Raw genomic sequence first — 15,525 nt, forward strand, 5'->3', positions numbered from 1 at the left:
CGGGTGTCAGTGCCGGGGGCGGTGATGATGTCACGGGTGTAATACGGGCCTGATACTCCGTCTGTCGGTGCCGGGCCACGTCACGGGTGGCAGCTATCCGTGCCGCTCGGGCATCAGGCGTTTGCCCCTCCTCTTCCGCACCTTGCACCTGAACTCAGTACTGCCCCGGTAAGGGCAAGTTCCGCCCCTGTACCAACGTTGCGGGTGCTTCCCCGGTGGCCTCGTTTTCCCTACGTCTCAGACAGTACAGGATTTCGGGGAGGTGTACGTCCCAGGTTGTGTGGCCGTCCGTGAGTCGCAGGCGCAACTGGGCCTATATTTCCTGGTTCCGTCTTTCCGTTGGGCTCGCCCTTGGGTGGTAGATGGGTGTGGTATGGGCCATGACCCGCCATTTAGTACAAAATTCCACCCATTTACTGACCCGCAAACTGGGTGGCGTTATCGGATAGAAGTACCTGGGGGTAGCCCCATCGAGGGAAGAACTCCGTCTCCAGCTCCCGAGCGATCGTGCTGGCACGACAATTGGCTAAGGGAAATGCCTCAATCCACCGCGTGAAGCAGTCGGTCACAACCAGGAGGAACCTCTTCCCCCGTGCAGTGCGAGGGTAGGGGCCCATCAGGTCCAGAGCCACGTTATCGAAGGGCTCTGTGGGTCGCCTGGGCACCTGTTGCTCCCGCCCGTCCGGCCTCCTCGTTTTGTGTCGCTGGCAGTGCCGGCAGTTTCGTACACTGTTCCTCACGTGTTTGTTGATGCCCGGCCAATAAAACCATTCCCTGATGGCCCGTGTGGTCTGGTCCGTCCCCGGATGGCCTGCCAGCTTGTTAGTGTGCAGCATGTTGAAGATGTCCCGGCATGTGTCCACTGTTGCGAATGTCCGCCATTTCGTTTGGGGTTGTTGTGGCCCCACCGGGCATGCCTGGAGGCAGCCATCTACCACTCGGTACCCCTCCAGTGTCATTGCACCAAACCGCTGGATGAGCTCCTGAGTGTGCCCGTCCGTCGCCTGTTTTGCTCGTACGAAGGCGTCCAGATCGTCCAGTTCTGCCCCTGGGGGAGTGGCGGGGGTGTGTTCGGGGTAATCGCACTTAGGCATGCGCCAGTATTCCCGCGGGACTCGTGCGTCTGCTCGCGTGTCGGTGGCAGCAGCTCCTCCCACTCGGCGTCATCTCGCGCATATACCGTACGGTCCGGGTTGCGTGACAACTCATCTGCTAGCTCATTTTGCTTTCCTGCCACGTGCTCTACGGTGAAGTCCAGCGCCTGCAGTAGCATGGCCCACCGCGTCAGTTTGGACCGGCGGCCCTGCATGGTTGCAAGCCATTTGAGACACTGGCTGTCCGTGTGCAGGGTGAATTGCTGTCCTTCCAAGTGCGGCCGGTAACGCCTTAATGCCCACACTACCCCAAGACACTCGCGCTCATTCACGCTGTACCTGCGCTCTAAGTCCCTAAACTTGGCACTAGCGTATTCGATTATCCGCGGCTCCCCTCCAGCGCCGGCCTGGAGCAAGATGGCTCCTATGCCCTCCTGGCTTGCATCCGTCTGGACGATGAGAGGTTTCTGGGGGTCGAGCCTGGCCAGTAGGTGACATTGACTGAACCGGCGCTTCAGCTCATCGAATGTGGTTTGCATAGCAGGCGTCCATTTGTACGGTTTTTTTGGGGACAGTTGAGCTGTCAGGGGGGCTGTCACTACGGAGAATTCGGGGATGAAAGCCCGCAGCCAGTTGGCCAGCCCAATGAACCGCTGGAGCTTCTTGCGGGTGTTTGGGACAGGTCGAGTGAGTATGACGTCCAGCTGTTCTGGCGTGGGTCGGTTCCCCTCTGCATTTACCACGAGCCCCAGGAAGTTCAGTTCGGTCGTGCCCAGATGACATTTGGCCCTGTTACAGGTCAGCCCATGTGCCGCAAGGCGCTCCAGTATGAGTGCGAGGTGGTGCGCATGCTCCTCCCAGTTTTGGGACCAAATGATGATGTCATCGAGATATGCTGCAGCAAACTGACCGGAGTAGTCGTCCAACACGCGCGTCATCATGTGCTGAAAAGTGGCTGGGGCGTCCTGTAGCCCGAAGGGCATGGCTCTAAATTGGAAGCGGTGTCCGTCAGGAATGGTAAAAGCAGTTTTCTGGCGGTCCTCCGGCCTTATGGGAACCTGCCAGTACCCAGATTTCAAGTCGAGTGATGAGAAAATTTTCGCGCTCCCTAGTCCGGCGAGTGTATCGGCAATATTCAGAAAGGGAGGGGGAGAGTTAATCGTCACCTTGTTGATCGGCTTGAAATTGACACAAAAGTGGGCCGTACCGTCTTTCTTCTCCTCCAACACGATCTGAAAATTGTATGAACTCTCGCTGGGCTCGATGATACCATCTCTCAGCATCTCGTTGACCTGCGCTAGGATGGTCTGCTTGCCCGCGTACCCATAACTGCCAGGTGGGATATACATGGGCTCGTGGGGGTGAGTAGGAATTGCATGTTCCGCAACTGATGTACGCTTAAGGGGGTCGGCGTTCGCGAACACAGCGCTCTGTTGATCCAGTACACTGGATAGTGGCCTGCAGTCCGGGAGGGACCCCGTGCTTGAAATCGTTGAGACTGACCTTGCCGGGTGATGGTGGTGTTGGATGTCCGAAGCCGTAGACCGTGCGGCGCCCACAGGTGCCTACGCACACCAGCCCACCACGCACCCCGATATGCGCATCTTGCTCGCAGAGCCTAGGCTGGCCCATAATGACGTCGTCTCGTAGCTCCGTGACCACCAGTGCGGTCGTGGACGATCTTTGGTCGCGTACGTCGATGCACAGCGTCGTGACGCCCTGCGTCCGACAGGCATCTCCGACAGTGGCCAGCTGAAGTTGTCACGGTTGGTGCTCGTACTGCGTCCCCGCAACCAAATGGGCAGCAACACAGTTATGACTGGCTGTGGTGTCGATCAGTGCGAGTACCTCTCGCCCGTTGACTCTGACAGGGATGCGCAGAAGTCTGCCTTCCGCTGCGCTGACGTGACCCAGTAGTGGCCCGGCCAGCGTCTGTGCGGCATCCGCAGTTGTGACAGCGGGAGGTGAGGGTACTGGAATTACTGTGTCAACTACCCTTGGCCGTTTCCCGGCCGCTGGTACGTCCTGTCACTGGGCCGGAATGCGTTGCGCACGGGACAGTTTTCGTGCCAGTGGAGCGTGCCTTTAGGACATGTGTGACACTGTGGTGGTGGGCCTTCGGCTATGGCGCGTCGGCGCCAGGCCAGCGGCAACTGGTCACCTGTCCCCCTGGTGTCGCGGCGACCCCCGTCGCGGGGTGCGGGGTAGGACACTAATGCCTGAGTGCTGGTGTCTGCTGGTGTCGCTCGTGTAGGTGCCGGGGTAAAGTTCCTGGGTGGTCGCATCGACTTCAGGTCCTGTTCTATCGCCCGAGCAAGTTGCACGAAGCACTCTGCGGAGTAGTGGGTTGCTTGCCGTAGGTGCGCGCGTAGCTCAGGGCACATGAGTTCCACGACATGCCCTAGTACGTCCTCCGGCGCGTGCGTCGGGAGGAGCCGTCTGTACATGCGGATCTTCTTTACCACGAATGCCTCGACCGTCTCATTGGCCCCTTGTTCCAGGCAGAACAGTTCGGTACGTGCCTTCATCTCCGATCTGGAATCCGCGAACCTGGCCTCGACCGTCTCGTAAACTCCTCCCATGGCATGTCGATCTCGCTCGTGATGGTCCACCAGGTTTTGGCATCAGCCCGCAGGGCGTTGCCCGTACGCGCGGCCCACTCTATCTCCAGGACGCCATAACGGCTGACTGCTCTGACATGCGTGGATGAACTGCCTCGGGTCATCACTGGTGAGGCCGGTGAATTCTGGGAGCTCCACGTGCTTCACCGGGATGGGGTACCCCCAGTTCAGCAGACTGTACTGCCCCTGGGGAGCTGTCCCGTGTGACACGAGCCCGGCGTCCTGGCACGCCCTGCAGATGTACCACGTGTCCTGGAGACTCGCTAACTCGGCTGCGACGAGGCACTTTGCATGTCTGAACGCTCTACATTGCCTACACCATAATCCGTCACGTGCTAGTCCGTCACACCCCCCGTTAGTGCACTTGAGGAAGTCTGGCACGGCCGCCTTGGCCCCGCGGGTGCACTCGTCAGCCCACGGTTCTAAACAGGTGCATGTGTCTGCCCATGTTACCCCTAGTACTGCGCCTACATATCTGGGCCGTGCACACTTTACACAACACATCTCGTTCAGGCTGTACAACATTTCCAACTTTACCACGCTCACGCTATTGTCCGCCATGGTGGTGTGTGGTAGTAAGGCCGGTGGACTCAACTTGCTCCTCCCCGCTACGCCACCCATACGGCGGTCTAACCCACACACTCCACCCGCGAGTTTACAGCAGTCCCTCTGCTCTCGCTGTGCCGAATTCCTGGAAGCGAGCTCCCGGCGAGTTGATAAGTGGACGGTCGCGACAAGGTCCCGTTAGTCACTCTGCGCGAACATTAGTTCCACGCTAACTTTAGACCCCACGCTCCGCGCAGTAACGGCACATTCGAGCGCGAACTTTAGTTCCTCACGCTCCGTGCAACAACCGCACAACTCCCAGACTCATGCACAACACAGGTCCCGGTGATTCTGGCAGCTTTTTGTCACGCCCCACCTCTTGGGCGCCAATTTGACATGGTCGGGGGTATTGTAAATGAGACATACGAGTTTATTGGACGCCACCGTGTCAAGGGGCATGGACCCGGCGGAGACTCTCGCCTCAGGGCGTGACGTCGCCCGTGTGAGGGCGTGACTCGACCCCCTTGCTGCAGTTCTCGGCGACACCTGAACCTGGCCCGATCTCAGCGCCGGGCACGCTCTGATGATTAGATGGGTGGGTTCTTAGGGCGTCCCACACGCCAGACGTCGAGGAGGCAAACACGTGATCCGGCACTCAGACAACACGCACGTGGTAGCACTGAGCTGACTGTCATGGGCGCGCGCGCACAGATTGTCGACACATTTAGTTACGAATTCAACTCTACAAGGTAACTCATACTCAAATAAACACTCCGCGGTACGTCCAGTTTACGTCGAGTTCAGCTCCCTCTCACCGCGATGACGAAGAAGAACTGCCGGGAAAAACATGGCCGCCGGGTAGCCTCAACAAAAGCCTCTCGCGCCATCTTTTCCAGGTCCGTGGCACTCTATCCCCCTACTACACACGCGGCGGGAGGTTTGAATGCCGTGGCTGGAGGGGAAGGTGGGAGGTACTGGCGTATCGGGCTCGGAGGCTCGGACGATGTCAAAATTTTAATTCATTAAGTTTATTCCCATTAAAATATGGTTAAAATAAATAGGTACCTATTTTTGAATGAATAAATTTTTACAGGTGGTTTTTTGTGCCATGTAACACTATTCCTTTCCTCCAGGACTTGCAAATATGTGTTATGGCACCTGAGAGCAAACTTATCGGCAAAACACTGGACCTGGACTAATTGTGATTTTAATTATTTTTTTTAATACGACTGAGTCACAAATCAGAATGTATTGGGTAAATTAATTGGAAATATTAAAATAAAGGTACATGAAAAAATGTATCAATTTTTTTTCTTATGAATAAGAAATAAATATCTCTTCTTTACCTGTTTCAAAGTCTAGTTATTTTGCAAATTACATTTTGCAATTACAAATGAAGTTTTTAATGAAAATGAATAGATTTTTTGAACCAGGTACAATTACTAGTTGTTAGGTACATGATGTAGTGTTTTTTGCATTAAATAAATACATGTCCTTTGCTTAGTATTTCTTGGATGTGATCATATTGGCACAGTAGCATAGCCAAGATTTTGCTTCATGGGGAGGCTCACGGTTTGTATTAAGAAGAAAGTTACATTTTACATTACATACATAAACAGATGTACAATCAAAATGTCTTCACAATTACTTCACAAGCACATTAACCATTTTTAAGCTCTAAATTTTAATAACATACGGTGAAATATCAATACAATGTTGTAGAAAACATTTTGATTCTTAGTATAGCAAGTGTATACTTTGACGCCAACCGCCGGTGCTCCCTCTGGTCCGCAAAGGTCGTTATGCCACAACAACACGGGCTCCGATGTGCGTCGAACACGCCCTAACATGATCTTCACAAAGTGTAAGAAAGTGCACCGCAACGAACGCCGCGACGACGACAGCGCCCGGCCGGGTGTGGCAATGCGCCTAACTAAACACTTGATTATTTTGTTAATTAAAACAACCAAATTAATAACAATTTAAAACAAGGGTTCATGTAAGGGAAATTATGTCTAATTGTCTTATAAGCATATGTTGTGTAATTTGTTTCTAAGTCCAAAACTGGTCGGGTCGGTTTTCCCGCGTTCCACGCGTTTAGGCGCGAGGCCGCCGGGCGGTCTCGCGCTCAGTTACCATCAGGGGCTCTCAGGGGTCGGACGCTCCGCGAACGTCGAGCCAGCACTTCTAGTTTCTCTTCAACATTTCAGCAATGGTGTGGGTTTCTACAAATCTTTCATTCAGCTCGGCGCCGACCCCACTGCAGTCGCACGATACTTCGTGCGACTCTTAGCTTAATAATTTATTCCCTACAGGGATCTTTAACTTAATACGTAAGGCCATGTCCAGTTTAAGGACAGCGTAATATTGGCACGCAGTTTTCGGCTCCAGAAGCCAATTAATTGTTATCATCGAGAATCTTGTGAAATACCGTAAAACGGGGTGAATTGCAACAGGAGTGTGAATTGCAACAAAACATCGGAGTGTAATAATATCCTTCATGACGAAAAAACATATATCTTATGTGGTTTCTCGAATTCATTTTCATAATATACATAAAACAGGGTACCTAAAAAAATAATTTCCAATATGGCACCCGAATATTCCTTGGCGTGGCATTAACAGAATAAATAAGTAAAAATATATTACTTTTCAAAGAGGAAATAACTTTATCTAGAAAAATATATTCCTCGTGTTAAGTTATATATTCAATGGTAAAAAATTATTCTTAGTGGTATCTTGTCATGATATTTAACTTAGGGAAACAACGTTGGAGGCTATTTAAATAGTTGAGAATTTTTTTCTGTAAAGTTAATCAAGCTGTCTAAAAGTGGGGTGAATTGCAACAGCTGTTTGTTGTGTGTGTTTGGCTAGAGGTTATGTCACAGGGTATACAATGTTAGTAATTTGATGTGTATTGACATCATAACAATAGTAAATCAGTGTAACTCGTTTCTCTAGTGTAATTATTGTTAAAATGCCGCGCGTTTATATTCGTGATTCATGCAGCAGACAATATAGAAAACATTCACAGGAAGTGTTGCAATGTGCAATGAGTGACATTGAAAAAGGCCTAGTATGCAGTGTCAGGAAAGCTGCTTTGAAATACAACCTTGACCATACAGTGCTTTCGCGATTCATAAAAAAGAAGAAAAAAGGTGAGACAATACGACAGATTGGAGGACAACAGGTTTTACCTCCTGAAGTGGAGACCCTTATTGTCGACAGGTTAGTACAGGTGAGCGAGTGGGGTTATCCAATGGATGGCTATGATTTACGAATGATAGTAAAACATTATTTAGACAAAAGTGGTCGTCGTGTGAGCAAGTTTGCAAACAACATGCCTGGGAAAGAATTTGCTAGGTTATTTTTGAAACGACATAAGGGTAGACTTTCAGAGCGCATGTGTCAGAACATCAAACGCAGCAGGGCAGGCGTTTCCTATGATGAATTGAAGCTGTATTTTTCCCATCTTGATATATCACTATGTGATGTTCCACCATCCCACATCATAAATTATGATGAATCTAACCTACAAGATGACCCTGGTAGAAAGAAAATCATCGCAAAACGAGGAATTAAATATCCAGAACGTGTTGTCAATCACAGCAAATCTGCAACATCTGTCATGTTTGCAGCAGCAGGTAATGGTGATGGCCTACCACCCTATGTTGTTTACAAGGCACAACATTTATATGAGTCTTGGACAGTAGGTGGACCAAAAGGAGCACGTTACAACAGAACCATCTCTGGCTGGTTTGATGCCTCTTGCTTTGAGGATTGGGTGTCGGAAATTGCAATAAAATATTGTAACAAATTAGGACCTGGGAAAAAAGTCCTAATAGGGGACAATTTGTCATCACATCTCTCTCTTGACACCATTCAGAAATGTACCGAACATGATATTTCATTTGTCTTTCTTCCAGCCAATTCAACTCACTTGACACAACCTTTAGATGTGGCATGTTTTAGACCACTGAAGATGGCTTGGCGTACAATACTAACAGAATGGAAAAAAGGTCCAGGTAGGAAGGAATCATCAGTTCCAAAAACCACTTTTCCACATCTGTTGAAAACACTGATGTCCAAGATCGAACCTAACCAGAAGAAGAATGTAGTATCAGGCTTCAGGAAATGTGGAATTATTCCGATAGATGCTGAGGCAGTTCTTTCTCGTTTGCCTAACCACAGTCTACATTCTAGAGAAACCAATGGTGCTGTTGTTGATGACGTTGTAGTAAACATATTGCAGTCAATGCGGTACAATGACCTACCAAAACAACGTCAACAAAGGAAAAAAGTTCAAGTCGTGCCAGGTCGAAGTGTCAAAGGAATGGATTTTTGTGGTGATTCGGAAGAAACTGATGATCCCGAGGAGTGTGTTGTGCGTGATATATCAGAACCAATCACTGATAGAATAGAAGAGTTGATATCGGAGTCACCATCCACATCCCTAGAGACATTGGCACAACCTCACGTGATGCGAAATGGCAAGACATTTAAAAATGTTTCTAGTGTACAGATTGATTGTGTGAAAGAAGGAGACTGGTTGCTAGTACAATTTCTTAGCCAGTTTTATATTGGTGTGGTGCAAAAATCACCAGAACAAAAAGATGGCATGTTTCAGGGGAGTTTTTTGAGAGAGAAAAAAGTTCATTCTAAAGATCTCATTGGTGGTGGTCTTTTTGTGTACCCTCTAGTCTTAGATATTTGTGCATTTTCTTTTTCTCAAATTATAGGCAGAGTGAAACCTCCTTCTGTCTTAAGAAGAGGAGTGTTGAAATTTTCAACATCATCAGAAAAGTGGAATCAATAAGATGTGGCTTGAAATCTGTGTTAATTTAGATCACAAAATTTGCAGCTATATATAAATGTAAACAAGTGCAATGCGCATTTATTTTGAAATAATATGTTAACTTGTGTAAATTAGGCCCTAATGTTTTGCTTTTTTTTTTAATTCTCTTAAGTTTTAATGATGGTAATGACTTGAAAATAATTTAATAAAAATCTATTCATGAATGTACTGTTGCATTTCACCCTTCCAGATGTCTTACTAGCAACATTCATAACAAAAACACTGTTGTTGCAATTCACCCCATTCGGGAGGTGAATTGCAACAGCAAAAAATTTATTAATTTATAATACTAATAATTTTAATTGCCGCATATACATTATAGATTTAGAAACTACCACCCAAGATAAGACTATAAAAAATATATATGTTGGCAACATCATTATATACCAATGAACTTTGAGATTACAAAGTTTAAAATTGTTGCTATTCACCCCGTTTTACGGTACTGACTAACTTTCATATTGTAACTTTCTTCATATTTTAGTGCAATTTGTAACGTGTGTTTTAAGTGACTATCTTGCCATTCATTGAGACTTTACGTGTACGTCGCACGCTGACGTGATTACGTATTTTCGAGACTTTAGTTTTTCGTCGCAGGCTAGACTGCAATCCACCCTGATCACAGGGTTTCCGCTATTCGTTTATTTTTCTACATAATTTGTTGCAACCCCAATTCCGTGACTGTGTACTGACTCTTACCCAGGGGCACGTAGCCACCACTTCAACCCGTTGATTTCACTTTGCAACCTACCCTGGTCGCGCGTATTGTTCGCCCGCATTTATACGTGTGTCACAGCGGTTCGACAACGGACGCGGCCAGTATCGGGACCAATCAGTGTATCAACGTTGAATAAAGTGCAGTGTTTTGTAATTCGTTTATTAATCATTTACAAGGCGTCCTGGGTGGCCTGAACAGCCCAGGTGAATACGGATCCACGGCGCACCCCTGCCTATAGCCACGAGGCCGAACCCCCATTAAAATCCCTGAGATCTTTTCAAGCAATCATATTTAATTTTAAAACATAAACAGGCAGCGGGAGTAGCGTCATTTTCATGCTGAGCTATTATTAAATGTAAAATATATTATAGGGATCTACTTTCAATGAGACATCCTTTCAAGTGTGGTACTTTATAATGAGGCCCCAGTGTACTCTGCAAGCACTCGGAAACCATTTCACAAGAGAATTCTTACTGGCCATCTTGGATGAAAGTCATGTTCATAAGGCACCCACAAAATCTATGTCCATTATTTCAATGACATATTGCATAGGCTGATCTGCACATGTTCAAATCAAGCTGTATGAATTTTGGATATGGTTTAATGTCATGAAATCTAATATACTAAATTTTTATAACTCCTATGCTCTGCAGATATTTTGCACATTCGTGCCCTAGAAACACAAGAGCACTAAAAAAATGTTCGCATGGAAATTCGATTCTTAACCATTTCTATGCAACAGACATTTTGATGGTACATTATGTAGGAGCTGGAGAAATTAGCATCTGTATTTTTTCCAAATTTAACATCTATTGTTCTATTTTTTTTCTTCCAAATTTAGCATCTATTATTTTATAAATTAGCATCTATTATTGAGCAAGTAGCATATTAATTGAATCCTTTTAATACGTAATATTTACATTCCAAATGTTTGTAAACTAAATATTCTTATATACACATGCCTAAAAATAAACCTCTATTTCAGTTTCTGTACAAAAACCTTGTTTCTCCAATCATTTGATTTTGAGGTAGAGCATGTCCCCGGCACCGAAAATCAGCTGCCCGATCTGTTATCACGAGAACCCGACCAGAACACCGAACTGCGGGACGACGACGACTGGGACGTCATGTTACCACCAGTCACGCCGAACCCACTCGAACACGGCGACACGACGTGTAGCTGCCTCACGGCCGAAGCCAATGACAAGGAGGGACCGCCCAACACTCCTGCCTACTTGTATCGACGCGTATGCCAAGCCCAGGAGACGTCACCCGACGCCGACCGCCGGCGTCGAAAGATCCCCGCGGCCGAGCACGGTACCTGGCGCGTGCAGGACGGCGAAGTAATGACACGGACCCCAGGCAACCACGGCGACTGGCGGACCTACGTCCCCACGGAGGCGCGAGAGGCCACGTTACGATTCTATCACGACCACGACCTCGCCGGGCACCCCGGGACGGACCAGACCCGCCGCGAAGTGGGCCGACACTACCATTGGCCAGGCCTGACCCACGACGTCCGTGAATACATACGCGAGTGCGAGGTCTGTCAGAGACGAAAGGCACGGCGACGGGACGGGGAGGAGCAACAACGGCCTAGGGAGCCCACCACCGCCTTCCAGACCATCGCGCTGGACGTGATGGGCCCCTACTCCCGCACGCCCCGCGGGAAAAGCTTCCTGCTTGTCGTGACGGACTTGTTCACGCGGTGGACCGAAGCGAACCCGTGCAGCAACATCAGGGCCACCACTCTGCTTCACATCCTGACCAACGAGTTTCTGTCACCGTTGGGGCTACCCTCAGTCCATCTTAACAGACAACACCAGTCAATTCCTGGGCCGTCAGTGGAAGACCTGGTGCGCCGACCACGAGGTCGAACACCACACGACGCCGGCCTAATACCCGAGTGCAAACCCCACCGAACGACGGAACCAGGAACTGAAGGCGCAACTGCGCATACGACTGGGGGCGGATCACAATCAGTGGGATATTAACGTACCATACGCCCTGTTTTGCGTCCGGAAACGCACCAACGCCGCCATAGGCCGCACACCGGCAGAGATGGTGCAGGGGCACAACCTGCCACTGCCGGGGGAATGGACCACACACGGACCACCCCACCCGGCTGAAGACGCAGCCGACCGCGATCAGCGACGCACCGTCGAACACGGCGAGGCTCGGCAACGTCAGAGACGATACGCCCAGGAGATAACACCCACGACTGAACACCCCCCGCCCACGGTGCAGGTAGACGACCAGGTGTTTATCCGCGTGCACCCCCTCTCCAACGCGCCCCGCAACTACTGCGCTGGACTCGCCCCAAGGTGGAGCGGTCCCCACCCCGTACGCCGACGGCTCGGGAGGACCACTTTTCTAGTACGAACCAGCGGAAGACGGGACAGAAAGGTGCACCGCGACGATCTGCGGCTGGCCCACCTACCCTGGGAGAACCCCCCCGACGAGGAAGCAGCACTCACAGCTGACACCGTGGGAGCACCTGAGGGGGACACGCCCCCCGAGACCACCCCGGCACGAAGACAAACTGGTCAGAGCCAACCACATACGCTCGTGTACGAAGACACGACAGCCACACCGGCATCAGAGGTAGCCGACGAGCCCAGCGGGACACCTATCCTCGAAGACGAGCCCCAAGGACCCCTCATCGAGTGGCCCCCTGACACTGACGAACCCACGACTACACCGGGACCGCCAGAGGACGGCGTCGGGGCACTCTCGATCACCGAGCTCTCTGACCCTCTCGGCACCCCGACAGAAGACGGCGATGCTGATACCATCCCCGTGGTGACGGAACCAGACGACGAGGCCACCGACCTGGGGCCGCCTGGCATCCCAGAGCGGGAGAGACGCCCGTACCAATGTACGCCGCGCTCGGCCCCTAACGATCTACGGCCAGACGCCACCGCGTCTCCCCAGGGCCCCTGGGCCCAGGAGACGCCCCAGGGAACCTCCCCCAGAGGACCCGCCGACCACCCAGGTACCTGGACGACTACGTACGGGAGAAGGCACCACGGGCCCCCACCAACGTCCCACCACCCGGACGTCCGACGCGGGACCATCCAGGTCCAGAGCGCAGGCCCTACCAGCTGCCGGACCACCCCGGACATTCGACGCGGGACGACCCAGGTCCAGAGCTCAGGCCCTACCAGCTGCCGGACCACCCCGGACATTCGTCGCGGGACGACCCAGGTCCAGAGCGCAGGCCCTACCAGCTGCCGGACCACTCCGACGAACCGACACCCGGATGTTCGACGTGGGACGACCTGGGCCCAGTACGCAGGACCTACTAGCTGCGGCCACCGCGAGCACCACCTGGATGGAGCTGCTGCCGAAGCTAGGGGCGCCCCACATGGCAGGGTCACTAGCGGCGCAAGGTCGGGCTTCTCGAGGGGGGAGGGGGGGGGGGCGTTTGACGTCGTCCGACCGAAGGCCACCCTAAAGCCCGACCTGCAACTGCCAATATTCAACCCCGCTAACGGAACGCGCCCCTAGCCATGGCCCACCCGAGTCAGGCGAGCCACCAGCAACCAAGGTAGAACCCGGCCCCCTAATAAACAGACCGACATTACAGCCGACCATGTTGCAAAAACAAACACAGAACATTAAACAATATTATGTATAAATTATAAGTTGATTAACGAAAGTGCGACGTAGGAGTGCCCGGGCACTCACGTGTGTAAATACGTCGATACGTGTGTGAGTGTCCCCCTGGCGGCCTTCTGCCTAGATTAGTTAATTAACCATGTGACATAATTATTAAACCCTTGTGTTCGTTATTAACCCCCACCAGAGCAGTCCAGCAAGAGACGAACAGTCGCTGGTGTGACGTATATTTGGAGGACACAATTCGTAAACATACTAACTCCAATTTGTAGAAGGGACGAGTGATGTTAATTTAGCCTTAATAATTAATGTAGGAATTTAGCGCCCTTAAAATCTCTTATTAACGTGTCACATTAGAAACTAACGTAATAAGGTCAAACCTGGTGCAAGGGCCACCGAGCCTCGGCCGGGCACCATGACATCACGCCAGTACAGCGCGACTCGTGGACCGGGGCGGACGCACGTCCCACGGAGAGACATCATCCATTGTCTGCATTGAACTCACTTCTGGTAATTATAGTCACTCCTCGAAACCTCCTTTTACTTCTCTCTCTGTGCGTACCCGGTCCAATTTTCGGTCCAGGACTTAATCCGGCCGCATAACTTTTAAAACCCCCTGCACCACACTTGGTCTGCGGGGTATTTTCAGCATACGGCACAGGCCGCCTCCTGAAGAACAGAACTTTAACTAAAACCAGTCGCTCCGGCGCAGACACCACCCCGTAAGGGAACTTGAGCGAATTTAGCTGCGGTCCGCGCTCCACTACAGTGGACGCGAACACCGCCTCGAGACATTGATATACGGGATTAGCCGCCTCCAATCGCCCTCACCCCTCTTTTGAGCAACCAGGCTCAGAACCGCCTAGTGCCACGCTAATACGTAATATTTAGTAACTTTGTGCGACGCCTTGAATCCAGAACGTTTTCTTTTGTAAACTTGTGCGACGCGCCAACGCGTAACATTCAATAAACTTGTGCAACGCACCTTCGCGTAACATTTTTTGTGAACTTGTGCCACGTCTTATTACGTAACTTTCAAACTAACTTTGTGTAATTGTGTAACTTCTGTATTGTGTGACGTCACCCTCTGTACAACGTGGCGTGTAATCAACGGTATTACACCAAACCCACAGTCGCATGAATAAACGACACACGTCATTTGTTGCATCACTTCAGCGTCTGATTAATTAACCATACGACTCCCAACCACCGCCAAGTAGGGAGTTCCTCATAACCCACGCAACACCGCCGACGGTCCTAGTGGGCCACGCAGGGCAACCGACCCCACGACCCACCTATCGACTAGAAACAGAGCTAGTCTGGCGCCCACCCGGAAACAATACACCGACAACAGCCATTTGCCGCTAGGAGCCGCACCGGGACTCGAGCCCGAGACCCCGACGACGGCAAAGGATTGTTTCTTTCTTAGTTTAAAATGATACATTTTGTACAATGATTTTTAAAACTATTGAAATATACAGAGCAGTAGTGTCAATTTAATAAATCTGGTTCCACATTAGCCATTCTAAATACATACATATATCTACCACCATAATGAATCTGTTGCATGTTTCTTTGAATAATATGTTCCTATGGAAAGCCTTTTTTCTTGGTCGGAGGGATTCAACAAGTTCCACTGACAGTAATTTATGCTGGCATTGTTTAATCACATGCATCTACCCTCTGTTTCAGCCACATCCCCTTTTTGTCACATTTTCATGCAACTCTACATTGTGGATCTCCGTGCTTTCTTAGTGTGAACTTTCACAATCAAATCCAGTGTTGCTTACTTCATTAGTGTCCCACTTTCTTTCAAACTAATAAACACATTAGAATTGCTGCTCTCAAACTCACTGTTATATAATTGATGCCAGATGAACATTACTTCTTCTGTGTGAAAATTGTAATCAATTATTGTTTCATGTATTTAATAGGTACTGTTGATTTTTTAATTCTAGCCGACATTAGGTCCAAAATTAGAAGAGTTCATTTCTTTTCCTAGTGAATACTATCTCCTAATTTGGTATAGTAGGTACACAAAGGGTAAATGCTGCTCCCTAGACCCAATGC

This window comes from Bacillus rossius, chromosome 1 (assembly GCF_032445375.1).
Source record: "Bacillus rossius redtenbacheri isolate Brsri chromosome 1, Brsri_v3, whole genome shotgun sequence".
NCBI classification, from domain to species: Eukaryota; Metazoa; Arthropoda; class Insecta; order Phasmatodea; family Bacillidae; genus Bacillus; species Bacillus rossius.